The sequence below is a fragment of the Protopterus annectens genome, chromosome 1.part0 (genome assembly GCF_019279795.1).
Source record: "Protopterus annectens isolate FY-2018-M chromosome 1.part0, PAN1.0, whole genome shotgun sequence".
NCBI classification, from domain to species: Eukaryota; Metazoa; Chordata; order Ceratodontiformes; family Protopteridae; genus Protopterus; species Protopterus annectens.
In genome coordinates, this window is record NC_056725.1 from 1,374,065,298 (window position 1) to 1,374,078,831 (window position 13,534).

Genomic DNA, 13,534 nt, shown 5'->3' on the forward strand with positions numbered 1-13,534 from the left:
TGTTAATATAAACATTAATATAAACAATAAATGGTGAACACAGAAATGAAATAAAAAATGGTAAAACCCAAAAATATGTTCCCAGATGGCATTAAGTCACTCCAGGGGGCTTCAACAAACTAGGCTTCTCAATTTGAGGAAGCAACTGATGGAAAGCATACTGTTAAGTCCAGGTAAATGGTAAGCTTCCAACTTAAGTTGCCACATCAACTCTTTGCATTCAAGTCTTAAAGAATCGGGTCCCCCCATAAACGCTTGGTTTAGCTGATCGATGACTGTAAATGAAAATTCGTGACCTGGATTATCTAATATATGTTTGGCCAGAGCATTGTCGACCTTCCCCTTCCTGATGGCATATAAGTGCTCGTATACTCGTTCCTGTAGTTTCCTATCAGTCTTGCCGATGTAGAAACCTGGGCAGACCGAACACTGGGCTGAATATACCACCCGATTACTGGCACAATTGAATCTTCCTTGTATGAGATACTTCTTGTCCCTGATGGAAAAAGCTGAACTTGCTTTAATGTATCTGCAGTACTTGCACATGTTACATTTGAACATCCCAGATCTGGGGGAGGCATCAGCAACTTTGGACTCCAGGATGTTTTTGATGTTAAGGCCCCTCCTGAAAGTAACCTTAGGGGGCGATAATAGTCCAAATGCTCCTATTGACTCGGTAGTTAATAAGCGCAAATTTTTCTTTATAATGGACACAATGTCGATTGCATCCAAGTTGAATGAAATTACAAAAGTATAATTGAAAGTATCAGGCTCACTGGCGAGGCGAGGTAAACCTAAAGACCCATCCTCCATAATCCCCAAAATGGGGCGGAAGTGGCCATTGGCCCTCTTCCCCTGCACTTCCAAACACAATTCTGCGACAAAATCGGTGGGGTACCCTCTGCTGACGAACATGCCAAAGATGAACTTGCACTCCTCGTGAAATTTCTTATCTTCTGATGTCATACGGGCTGCTCGAACAAATTGACCTTTCACGATAGCCCTCTTTTGGTGTAATGGGTGTTCGCTGTCAAAATGTAGATAAGAATTCGAGAAGGTCGGCTTCCGGTGTATGCTGGCCACGAAGTGATGTAGGCTCCTATCTTTCTCTAATTCCACGTCCAAGTAGGTAATCTTGTCAATGGCAAACTCAGATGTGAATTTCAAAAATTCTGTGGAGCCGTTAAAAAATGACACCAAGTTATTAACATCATCTAGAGTACCATTGAAGATGACAAAAATGTCATCCAAAAACCTAGTGTATAACGCTACTTTCTCTTGGACCAAAGAATTAGATAAAACAAACACCCTCTCCCATTGGGCCATAACTAAATTGGTCACACTGGCTCCACAGGGCGATCCCATAGGGACCCTAATCAATTGGTGGAACCACCGGTTATTGAATGTAAAAAAGTTGCTGGTAAGAATAACCTCCAATAGTTCGCTGATCATCGTAACTTCTTCTGCAGGAGCATGGTGAAAAACCATTTCCAACTGCATCCACTCAACCACCTTCAAATGGGGGATAGATGAGCACAGGTCAACAACGTCAATGGTCAAGAGGATACAATCAGCATTGAATGGAACAGAACCCACTTTTTCCAAAAATGCCCAAGAATCTCTCGAAATGTATTGAACTCTGTCCACATACTTCTTGAGAATCTTGTCCACCACCTTGGCCGCTGCATACGTAATGCTTCCTCTGGCACTGACCAGTTGCCGCATAGGTGGATCATAGATGTTCTTGTGTATCTTGGGGTTCTCAAACAAGACTAGAATTTTAGGTGATGCCACAGAAACAAAATTATATACATCCACATCAATAACACCACTGATGAACATCTCCTCAAAAAATGACCGGATGTGGCACAAGCTAAGATTCAATTCATTCTTAGAAACCTCCTGGTAAGTATCAGAAGATAGGATAGCCAACATCCTGTCATTATAGTCATTCATATCCATAGCCACCAATCCCCCTCCCTTGTCGGGTTGTATAAGTCTAACTGATGCAAACCTGAGTGCCTCTAACAAGGCCCTCACCTCCTTAGTAATATTAAAATGAGCCTGGCGCCTTGAATTGAGGAGGTGGCGGATGTCAAGATCACACAATTGTTCGAAAATTCCGACAGCTGGAAGTAATGGCAGATTAAAAGTACTTTGTATGTGGTAAGGGTTCTTGCATTTTTGGGAATCACCCAACAACAGTGACAGGTTCAACTTTCTCACAAAAAGTTTCAGGTCTAATATAGTCCTCCCAACACCAGCTCTACAGGAGGGTACAAAAGTTAATCCTTTGGCCAAAACATCCACCAAAGGTTGAGAAAAAACAAACTGTGAAAATTTGTAAATTTTAAAGTCTTTACCCGTATTGTAAAGTATTTCCAAAGGTTGCATTGGGGATACTAAAGGAATAGCTAGACCATGATCTCTCAGTTCCTCCTGGTTTTGTATTTGTTCCTCGTCATCCGACCCGACTGTGGCTGGGGGGATGAGGCTGGGACTTGAAAAGTTTCGTCATAGTTGTCAAGAGTCGGCTCTTCCTGGCTCACGCCCAGCCCAATACTCATAACACATTCCGTTGAAATTCTCTGGTTTGTTCGCCTCAATGGGGATCCATTCTCCGGTTCACAGGGGTGCAAAGGTTGCCCATTTATCTCAGGGCCAGATAGCAACCCCATGGTGGTTCTGCTATTCCCTAGAAAATTCCCTTGAGATTTAGGGGGTTTGGGGTAGGCTACCCCTCTTTATAGGCTTTTATGTCCCTCTGGAGTTTCTTTACTTTAGTTATAGTGGTCTTAGAAATGTGTTGGTCGATACTGGTAAAGACTCTTTTGTATTCATAATGATATCTGAAAAAATGAGTATCTGATTTAATTTCCTCATCTAAGTTGGAAAGTTCCATGGTTAATTGATTAATAACTTCCTGATAGTGGGCGCAGATTAAGTTGATCAATTCATTCCCATGTCTATCAAAAAGTGCCAAGAGGTCAAGGTGGAATTTCGACCCATCTTCCAAACCTGTAGGGTATTGCCACGAGTGAAGCCCCTTCGGAACAATCTTCACATGTCGGCATTCCCCAACGTAGGATACCTCAAGTTGTAACTTCCTTAACCTCAGTAATTTTTGGTCTAAATTGTTGAGCTTAGTAGGTAAATCTGACAATCCTTCAGTTTGAATGTCAATATTGCCGATGCCTTCCCCAGTAGGAAAACTGAAGGGGCGATTCAACCAATTGTTCATGTTTAATTCAACATAGCCCCTCCACAGTGCCTCTGTTTCACAGAGAATAGCTGGAGAGGCTCCAACACTCTCACCTGAACTTGTATGGCCTCCCAAAATGCCCTTAGTCTTACCGCTGCTATTGGTGTTATGTAAAGCTTTGTTGCCGATGGTAATAACTCTCGAGTCAGTTCCGGTTCCACTAGCTGGTAACAAAGCTGGAGATTCTGTTGATAATCCACTGGAGGGGCGCACCATTGGACTCAAAGAACCACTTTGTGAAAGCCCATCAATTCACTGTGAAAGATGATCCACTTTCTCAGTTAGGAGGTTAATAAGTATAGTTAAGTCGCCCGAGTCTGAAGTGCCACTGGCTTCCTGCATGGTGGAAGACATAAACCTTCTAAAAATTCAAAAAACAAAAAACAAACTGGTGAAAAAACCACCCTTGCAGGTCCAGTGCCTTTAAACTCCTGGATTCAGATAGATTGCTGGTTGGAAGCATACCAGTGTATGTTGGATCCTAGCTTGAATTACCAGCATAGTGGTTTCAGACGTCCTAGCCTTCACAACCTGCATCCAACTGCCTGGCCTGCTGTAGTCTGTGTGTGTGTTTTTGGGGGTTGGGGTCATTCATTGGGCATCTCCAGAGGCCATTGTATAGCATTTCCCTGTAGTGGTCTACACCTGTCCAGCTGTATGAGACTTGTGTGGGTTGTATGGACAGACATGATGTTCAGCCCATAACCTGCAGTGGGTTAGGACACCCTATGTACTATGGCTACTATTGTGACCCCAGTTTGTGATACAGATGTCATGGTGCCACTATGGACGTGCACTGTCTGCTGCCCTAACAGTTGGCCACCAAATTCCCTTGTATGCTCACATACATACCTTAGCTACAGGTAAATACACATTCTAATACAACTGCCAATTGGTAGGTTGATTGACTTACCTTGGGGGTGTTCCAGAGTTAAGGATGGTGCTGGAGGGTTGTCTGTGTCAGATGCACACAGTGCACTTCCTGTACATGGCTGAGCACAGGTAGTGTAATGTTTGGCATCCCTTGTACTGTCTGTGCGAGTCAGAGAGGGTGAAATTACCTGGGTACCTACTGTGTCAGTGCATATGCCATGTGTTGCCTCCTTGCCAAGGGCAGGTTATACTGTGCATGCCTCCTTTCACCGACTGGATCCAGCTCAGGTAGTTCCTCCTCCAAGTCACACTGTGCCTGTACAGGCCTTGGCATTGGTGGGGGGCTGTGTGGCTCTGCCCCATGCTGTTCCTGCTGCAACTGTTACCGCAAGATCAGATTGTGTAGCATAGCACATACCATAACAATTTGTGTGCATGTAGCTGGTGAATACTGCAAGGCTCCATTGGATGTGTCCAGACACCAGAACTGTGACCTCAGCATCCCAAACACACGCTCAATGATATGTTTTGCCTGTGCGTGTGCCTCAGAATGGTGTAGTTGTTCAGGTGTGTGTGCATTGCTGATGGGTGTCATCAACCACGACTCCAGTGGTTACCCAGCATTCCCCATTATGTGACTGTAGGGGATGTCCATATTGCCAAAGGTGTGGTACAGCTGCATCAGATGCCACATATTGGAATTGTCATAGCTTCCAGGGCAGACAGCACGCGCATTCAGTTTAATGCCCTGTCCATCGCATACAGCCTAGCTGTTGGAGGGTATGCCCCTGCAGTGACTGTAGGCCCTACCCCGCTCACCGGGTGGTGCTTTGATTTGTATGTGCATGCAGGCTATAGCACCCAGTACCCCAGGGTAGTCAGCCATTTGGTGGGAGAGATGCATATTGCTGGCCAACAACGTGTGTTGAGGACATGTACGTGTTCACTGGCACGTGGTGACATGGCGTCTGTGAACTGGTGCGATACTCTGGATGCAGATGCCTGTGAGATCCCCAAGATATCCCCAGTTGTGCATAAGGAGGTACCTGTGGCTAGTATACCTAGGCCAACACATACCTTGGTATCCACTGGGATGGGTTTCCCTCAGCCTGTTCGATGTGTCAGGTGTGGCTGGCACAGTTCACCAAGCTGCTGTAGGAGGTGTCTGTCCACCCCATAGCGCTCCATTATCTCCAGCCCATGTAGCCTTTGGTAGGTTATCCTGGGTCTGTAAAGTGTTCTGTCACCTCACTAAGGGTTGTTCGGCAGCATTCACATCCTCACCACCCTGAGCCTCATGCACATGTTGGTCCATGTTGCCTGCTGCAGCCCTTCTCATTTGTTTGGATTGTGTCGAGAAATGTCCCCGCATGTATACACCGGTGGTGTAGAGTGTGGGAGAAACCTGTGTGTATGGTGCCTGGTCACTTTACCATAGTGTTCATGGGTGGGCTGGCCATGCAATCTGCTGATTGTGCTAATTATCACCTGTCTGTGCAGACTGTTCACCTTGACTACTCCATTACTGCTGTTGTTCCTCCCAATTTCACCAGGCAGGTATAGACACACCCCTAGCTTAGGCGTGCTAAGGCAGGAGCAATCCCGAGGCACAGGGCTCCAATGTACGTACAGTATGCCTAAAACCCCTCCCATGCCTTCACCTATATTCCAGTCCTGCACCCGGCTATCTACACACATACACTCTTGGGATCTGCATCATACCCTGGGGATAAACGGGATTGACTATTGTCAGCCTCATTTGCATAGTATTGTCTTCTCATGCATAGTCATATGACCCATACTGATCCTCCAAATTAATAACCACTGCTTACTGTCGCTCAGATCCACACACAACTGGCTAAATGTGACTTACTATCACCATATTCGATGTCCCTTGTTCTTCCCATCAACAAAATAATCAGTCTTTACATGACTAGTACCCGGGACCCTGTACACCACAGACGAAGCACTTTACCACTAAGCCATGGCAGATATACATACATCAGAGGTGATCACGTACAGATCATCCAGCACAGACATTCAATAGTGCTACTGTCTATATATATATATCTATATATAAAACTCTATGTGTATATATATATATATATATATATATATATATAAATATATATATATATATATATATATATATATAAATATATATATATATATATATATATATATACACACACACACACACACACACACACACACACACACACACACACACACACACACACACACACACACACACACACACACAAACACACACATATACATATAGACACACAGACGTAGATATTGAATTTACATTACAACAGCGGACCACATGACATCAAAGCATTAGACAAGAATGAAAGGGAAACCACATGTGCCACCTGAAGTATGTAGTGGTGTTACTATCAATGCAAGTGTGTTACATTGCATCACATGGGTCAGATGGTAGTAAGGGTAAGAGTAGGGCTGCTGACATTTACCCACCAGACCTATTGGCGAATGTATGTGTATGTGTTGACAGCCCAATCTCTTGGCCGATTATGACATTTGTGGACACTATATAGGAATGCAACAAAACACACACACAGTACATCCTGGAGCTAGCCACTCACAGATACCAACATATAGGAAACATCTGCCAAACACACACACCTGTCATGACTCGGAATGGAACACCTACCTGTCGTTTCTATCACACTACAGCATTACGCAGTTACAGAATGCACTACCGAGATTATTGGAACACAGCATTCCCAGAGGCATACTTCTAGGTGGGTGACATCATCAGCAAAGGCAAAGACGCCGATAGGGAATGTATGGAGAGTGAGCAGTCTAAAAGCGTTACGCTGTCCCCAGGCAGCTGGAAACACACACTTGGCAGGGTTGGGATTCGAGCATACCCCTAACTATCTTATCACACTACAGCATTACGCAGTTACAGATCGCGCTACTGAGATTACTGGAACACAGCACTCCCACAGGCATACATCTAGGTGGATGACATCATCAAGAATGGAACAAACGCCGATAGGCATTGTATGGAGTGTGAGCAGTCTAAAAGCATATTACTGTCCCAAGGCAGACGGAGACCAACACACGGCAGTGGTGTGAGCAGGACAACTGCCTATCTACAGAGCACTATTACAACACTACATAGATAAGAGACGCGCCACAGACAGTACACCTTTCAAGACAGTCAACCAGTGTGTTCAATGTAGGAATCTATCCTGACGTGGGGTATAGACATCTGTTGCCTGGATGACCACTATCGCTATACAGGATTTCAATGGTCATGCCCATACACAGAGGCACATAACTGACACAAGGTGTCACTGGGCATGCTCACACACTTAGTAGCACACGTCCATTTGGAATGTACTATGTGTCCATCTACACAATGGCGTACTGGGCATGCTCACACACTTAGTAGTAGCAAAGGGCTGTCTTGTATGCACATGGATTCTAAACACGGAAGGGCACAGTATGTCGATAGTGAACATTGTTAGCATGAATGCTGCACTACATATATCTGACACCGGTCGTCAGTGCTAGATGTGTAGCGTTCGTAATCACAGCTGACAATCCAGATCCAACAATGGGGAATACGGACATTTTTGCAGTGAGGAACGCCTGGCATATGGCACAGTTGTGCACAATAGCACTACCACTGTATACCTCAGATACAGACATGTGGGCCATAAGACTGTGATGGACTGCTCCAGGTGTTAGTGTCCCCACGTACACGAAGGCCACTCACATGTACTGACCAGTACACACTCAAGAGCCATCACAGATGTCTCAGGTGCAGATCACAGTGGCAAATGCCACATTCTACTATGTAGCCCTCAGACATCACCATGTCCTTGGACTAGCAACACACATCCATACATTAGTACAACACCATGTTACTCATGACCAGTGGACTGTACATAAGTCTACAGCAACTATGCAGACTACACATGTACTGACAGGGTTCCATCATGTGTTATGCAATGCAATGATACCACTGTTCATAACCAGGTCAGCTCTACACATAACAGGGGCCCTGGGTCTTATACAGCTATAACAGATAACTGTTGCTGTACACCAAAAAACACTCATGTTTGGATATGACATACATGTAATTGCTGTGGATATCTACATGGCCCACACACACATACAACACATATGTACATAGCATAGCTTTTGCTGTCCTCCGTGCAGACAAGTGGCTACAGCAATCACACGCATGCACATGGAAGGTAGGTCCATGGCTGTCGAATGCTAACAGGTAACAGAGGTAACAGGTGACTGAGGTAACATTCCCTCTGTACTAGTTACCCATGACAACTATCATATCATACAACAGTCCATGTGTCATGTATGTCATCACACATGCCCACCAATTGCAATGCATACAAACATGGCTACATGACAGGAATGTAGGACCAACACACATGTACATGTAGTGGTGTGCATTCAGCTACCATGCATGTGCAGTAGCTGATGTATGCAGTTCATCTGTGTCTAACTACAACATGCAGTTGCAATGCAGCCCCATTATTGACACCTGTATATGGTGAAATACTGACAGTACGGTAGGATGTACATTAGGTATGGATGGATGTGTGTACATAAAGCAGTGGTCTACCTTTGCAGATGGATGTTTGCTGAAGACAGCTCACAGGTGTGTCACAAGCTGTCCTACCATAACATGTGCAAATAGTATGCTATGTTGCTGTTACTTGAAGGTGAAGACATACAACCTACACAGCGGTCAGGGTGTCACTGACTGTAAATCACTTGACACCTGTAACACTTACGTCCTCCCATGTGCATATAGCAGCACAATTGCCGAAGGTAGCACTGGTGCACATAATGCGGCCAATACTGCTGCATGTCTGTCAGATGTATCATCATATAGCAGGTGTATGATTCACAGTACTGCCATGTGTGTTTGCTTGTGTGACCATATATGCCACGTATGGTGAGGAATACATCCCAATTGTTACACACCCCCTGTACACTGTTGTAGAGATCTGTACATACTGCAGTGTAGAAAGCAAGACATAGGCAGGGGTGGTGTGTGTATCACACACATGTCAGCTATCTTTATGTGAATGACATTTGTGGACTCCACAGTGTGTGTGTGTGTATGTATGTATGTATGTATGTATGGCTGTCTGGTGCATGGAGTGAGGGTGTATGCTACCATACAGAACAGACAGGTTCCCTAACCCCTCATGGTGATGCAATCTACTACCCTGTTGATGCCGTCAGTCTCAGCCTTACTGCCTACCTGTACATATTCATTCTATGTGTCGCTTCATGTGGGTACACAGTACTGTGAAGGTGATTACCACATAGGCAGGGGTCCTCACCTCAACACTATCAAGTGTGCGTTATAGTGCTGTTGACCCCATGAGTGTGGGCATGTTACTGTGTGTGTCTGTGTATGTCTGTGCATGTTCTCATCCTGTAATGTGACAGTGTATTACTGCTACACAGTGAGGCCTCATGCTATCAACTGGCCTCTACCCTTGACATCAGCCAGACTGCTGTGTAAACCCCCTGCACCATGTCACTGTACCTGTGATGTGACCCGGTATTGATGTCACGTCTCTAGCCACTGTAGCCTATTACACAGCTCACATGCTTCTGGATCAGTAGATGTGTGGACATCTGTGGAATGGTAGTCTTTCTAACAGTGAGGTTGAGGCTACGCATAGCATGCTGGTATTGCCATACATGCCTGTGAGTACTCCACATTTACACATGGGAAACTGCAAACACTGGTACTTATTGGCACATGCAATTAGACCTTAAAGAGGGAAGCAGGGCATCATTACCAACATGCTGTTACTGTTGTTACCAAGACACATACTGTGAACATACAACAATGCATTCTAATTGCAAACACTGTAATGTAATGGCATATGCAATTAGACCTTAAGGAGGGAAGCAGGGCATAAATACCAACATGCTATTACTGTTGTTACCAAGACACATACTGCGAACATATAACAATGCATTCTAAACCTGTACTACATGGTATGTCTGGTGCGTGTCAACAGTACACAACAAATGTAATATACACTTATCTCACTATTCTGTTCACCCTGTGCATCAGACCATATGAGCATGTCCCTGCACTGAAGATGTGGATGACAGGGATGCAGCACAGGCATCATCATATACACAGGGTGATAATGTTTGCCAGGGGCATAGGCTGCACCAGTGGATGACATCATGTGTGTGGGTTAGGGTCAGTGATCTGATTGGACATGTGTGGTTGTTATGCATGTGGGTGTTGCGGTGCCCTACAGATGTTTCTGCTGTGTGCGTGTATGTGTGCACACAGTTCTGCCATGTGTCCGGCCTACACAGGGGTATTATTGACAGCTCCAGATTGTACAGACCAGAATGTACAGCTCACTGTGTCTGGCCACAGCCACGTGTCCTGTGCCTGCCAGGAGTTGCATGGGCACTACCAGGCAGAGGTACAGATTGGCTACTGTCCGATGACACATGTCCACTGGAACCGTGTCCCCGCTGGGAACGTCCAGGGCCATGTCCACGTGGCCTGCTGTGTCCTGGTGTGGACAGTGCAGCACCAGCTGCACTGCTACTGCTACCGGCACTATGGGAGTGGGCATGTAAGGTAGCTTGTTCATGTTGACCTGCATCAGGTGGTGTAGCTGGCCTACGTCCATGTGGCCTATGCCTCACTCCTACCAGATGTTCCAGCACAGGCAGCTCACGCTCGTGGATTGCCATGCCACGGTCAAGGATTCCAACCATGTCACCCAATCGCCTGTCCAGAATGTCAGCAATCTACTGTTGAGCATTTGCCAATGCCTGGATGTTGTCATTTAAAGAATGGATAGCAGCCCTCTGAAGCCTCTGCCCTTCTCTGTTCTGCCATTCAGCACGTGCCTGTGCCACCATTACAGTCTGAAACATGCATCTGGTGACACCAGCTGCTGTGCTCTGTCCTGCAGGTGCATGTCTGCCAGAGGTCCTCCTACAAGCAGCACTGGCCACATGCCTGTGTGGCACATCTGCAGTCATTACACTGACACCATGGTGTGAAGACACACCTTCTGTAGCCACCACACGTTCCTGTTCCAAACTAATACACACTGATTGTCCTTCCTCTATGGCCACTGGTGATGGGGTATGTGTTGGCATGAGAACTGTGTGCGGGGAAGAGGGGAATATAGCTGGGATGGCAACCACTGGCACAGATTCAGCCCCTGACAACCCTGCCTGTACCTCAAGCATATGTTCATCACTGCTAGAGTCTGTGAGGACACTAATGTCAGATGGAACACAGGAGGGTAACGCACCTACATCACCTGTGAATGCAAAGAAAGACTCTACATTACAATAGAGACACACACACAAAGACAGAGACACAGACACACACACACACACACACACACACACACACACACACACACACAGACACACACACACAGACACACACACAGACACACACACACACACACACACACAGACACACACACACACGCACACACAGACACAGAGACAGACACAGACACACACATAGACAGACACTGACACACACAGAGACAGACATGAGCACAGACACACACAGAGACAGACACACACAGAGACAGACATGAGCACAAACACACACAGAGACAGACACAGACACACACAGAGACAGACACACACAGACACAGAGACAGACCATGCATGTGATTTGACAGAAGGCATGCAGCATGCATGTGATACAGTAGATGGCATGCAGCTCAGACATTAATAGTGGTAGTTAGCATACATCCCTGGGTTGCACACAACAGCAAGCAGGTGTCATATCAGAAGCCATGCGGTTCACACAATCATGGTAGTAAGCATGCATCCCTGTGATACACCATGTGGACCAGCACAGGTTAACAGTACACATGGCTAATGTGACCTTGACATTAACATATAGTATGACATGTAATCTGCTGACATGTGCATTGACATGCATACATGTCTGACACAATGGTGTCCTGACACATGTACAGTGGTGTAATGGGTATCACATTGCAGTGTTGTCTGTATGCCCTACAGATAGAATGCACTTTTAGCAGATGTGCATGAGCATTGAAGGGTAGTATGAGGCATCTACATTGCTATACAGTGTGAAGTACAGACACTGTGCCATTGCATGGCATCATGAGGCATCTATATTGCTATACAGTGTGGAATACACACACAGTGCATAGCCATGACTGCATGCATACACATTACATAAATACTGTGGATTGTGACCCACGTCGCTGAGGTGTATACATACTAAACCATGCTGTGTCATGTGACAGGTCACCAGAAGACCTACGGATGACACCCCTGCACAACTACTAAAATGTCTTAGCTGCCTGACAACCATGTCCACATATGGCAGACTTGTCAATACACCATGCCCCACATGACATTTATATACCACACACAAGAGGTGCACGGCTGACAGCGATGTCCAACAGCAGCAAGGGAAAAGTACAGTATCTGTGGCCTGATGTAGTGTCTATGTCTGTGGAAGCTGTATAGGTGACTACTGTCATGCTGTGACACAGTCATGATGTTCAACACATCGTATATGGTCGAATTAAGTGACACCTCCACAAGCTGTGCACAGGCTTTTAGGATGTCCAGTGTTGCACATCAACTATATAACCATTCAACAAAGGCTATAGTTGTGTGGACAATATGCAACAGGGTGTATAGACATCACATCTACTGTGTGTTGCTACATGTCTCTGGCCATCCTCCATGGCTATGTGTGAACATGTGTTGGCCAAATGTTTGTGATGGCCATCTATCTCACATGTCTGTGTTGTCCCATATGACATACACCCATAGATGTCAGATAGGTCACTGTCCACAGGGTTATGCAGACAAAGGGTTGTATGTTTGGTATGTGGGGTATGTTTAATGGTATAGTGAGACAATGTTGCAGCCAGAACACTACATGCCTGGGACATGTCAGATGGCACATCATAATGTGTGCACCCATTGCAGGGGCATATTCCACAATGGTGAATCCTGTGGGCTGCCCATATCCCAGCTCACTGTGTGGTACTGTTTGCGTACCACACATGTGTTGTTCCAATGTATAGTATATATTCCTACATTGAACAACACCTCCACCATTGTATGCACAGCTGTCCACACATCTAGCAATGACAGATACTGTGGTTTCATGTTGGTGTTTCATTTAATTTGTATATATTGCACATGGGTAGCCAGTGTGATTGATGACAGATGCGACCTGTATATTGTGACTGCACGATACATTATATGTACATGTGTTAACTGGCCACATGGCTAATAGATCTATGCATTAACATGCCTGATACTGATAACTGTCTCACCTGCAATGGACTGCTGTCTGTGCAGCACACCAGAGGT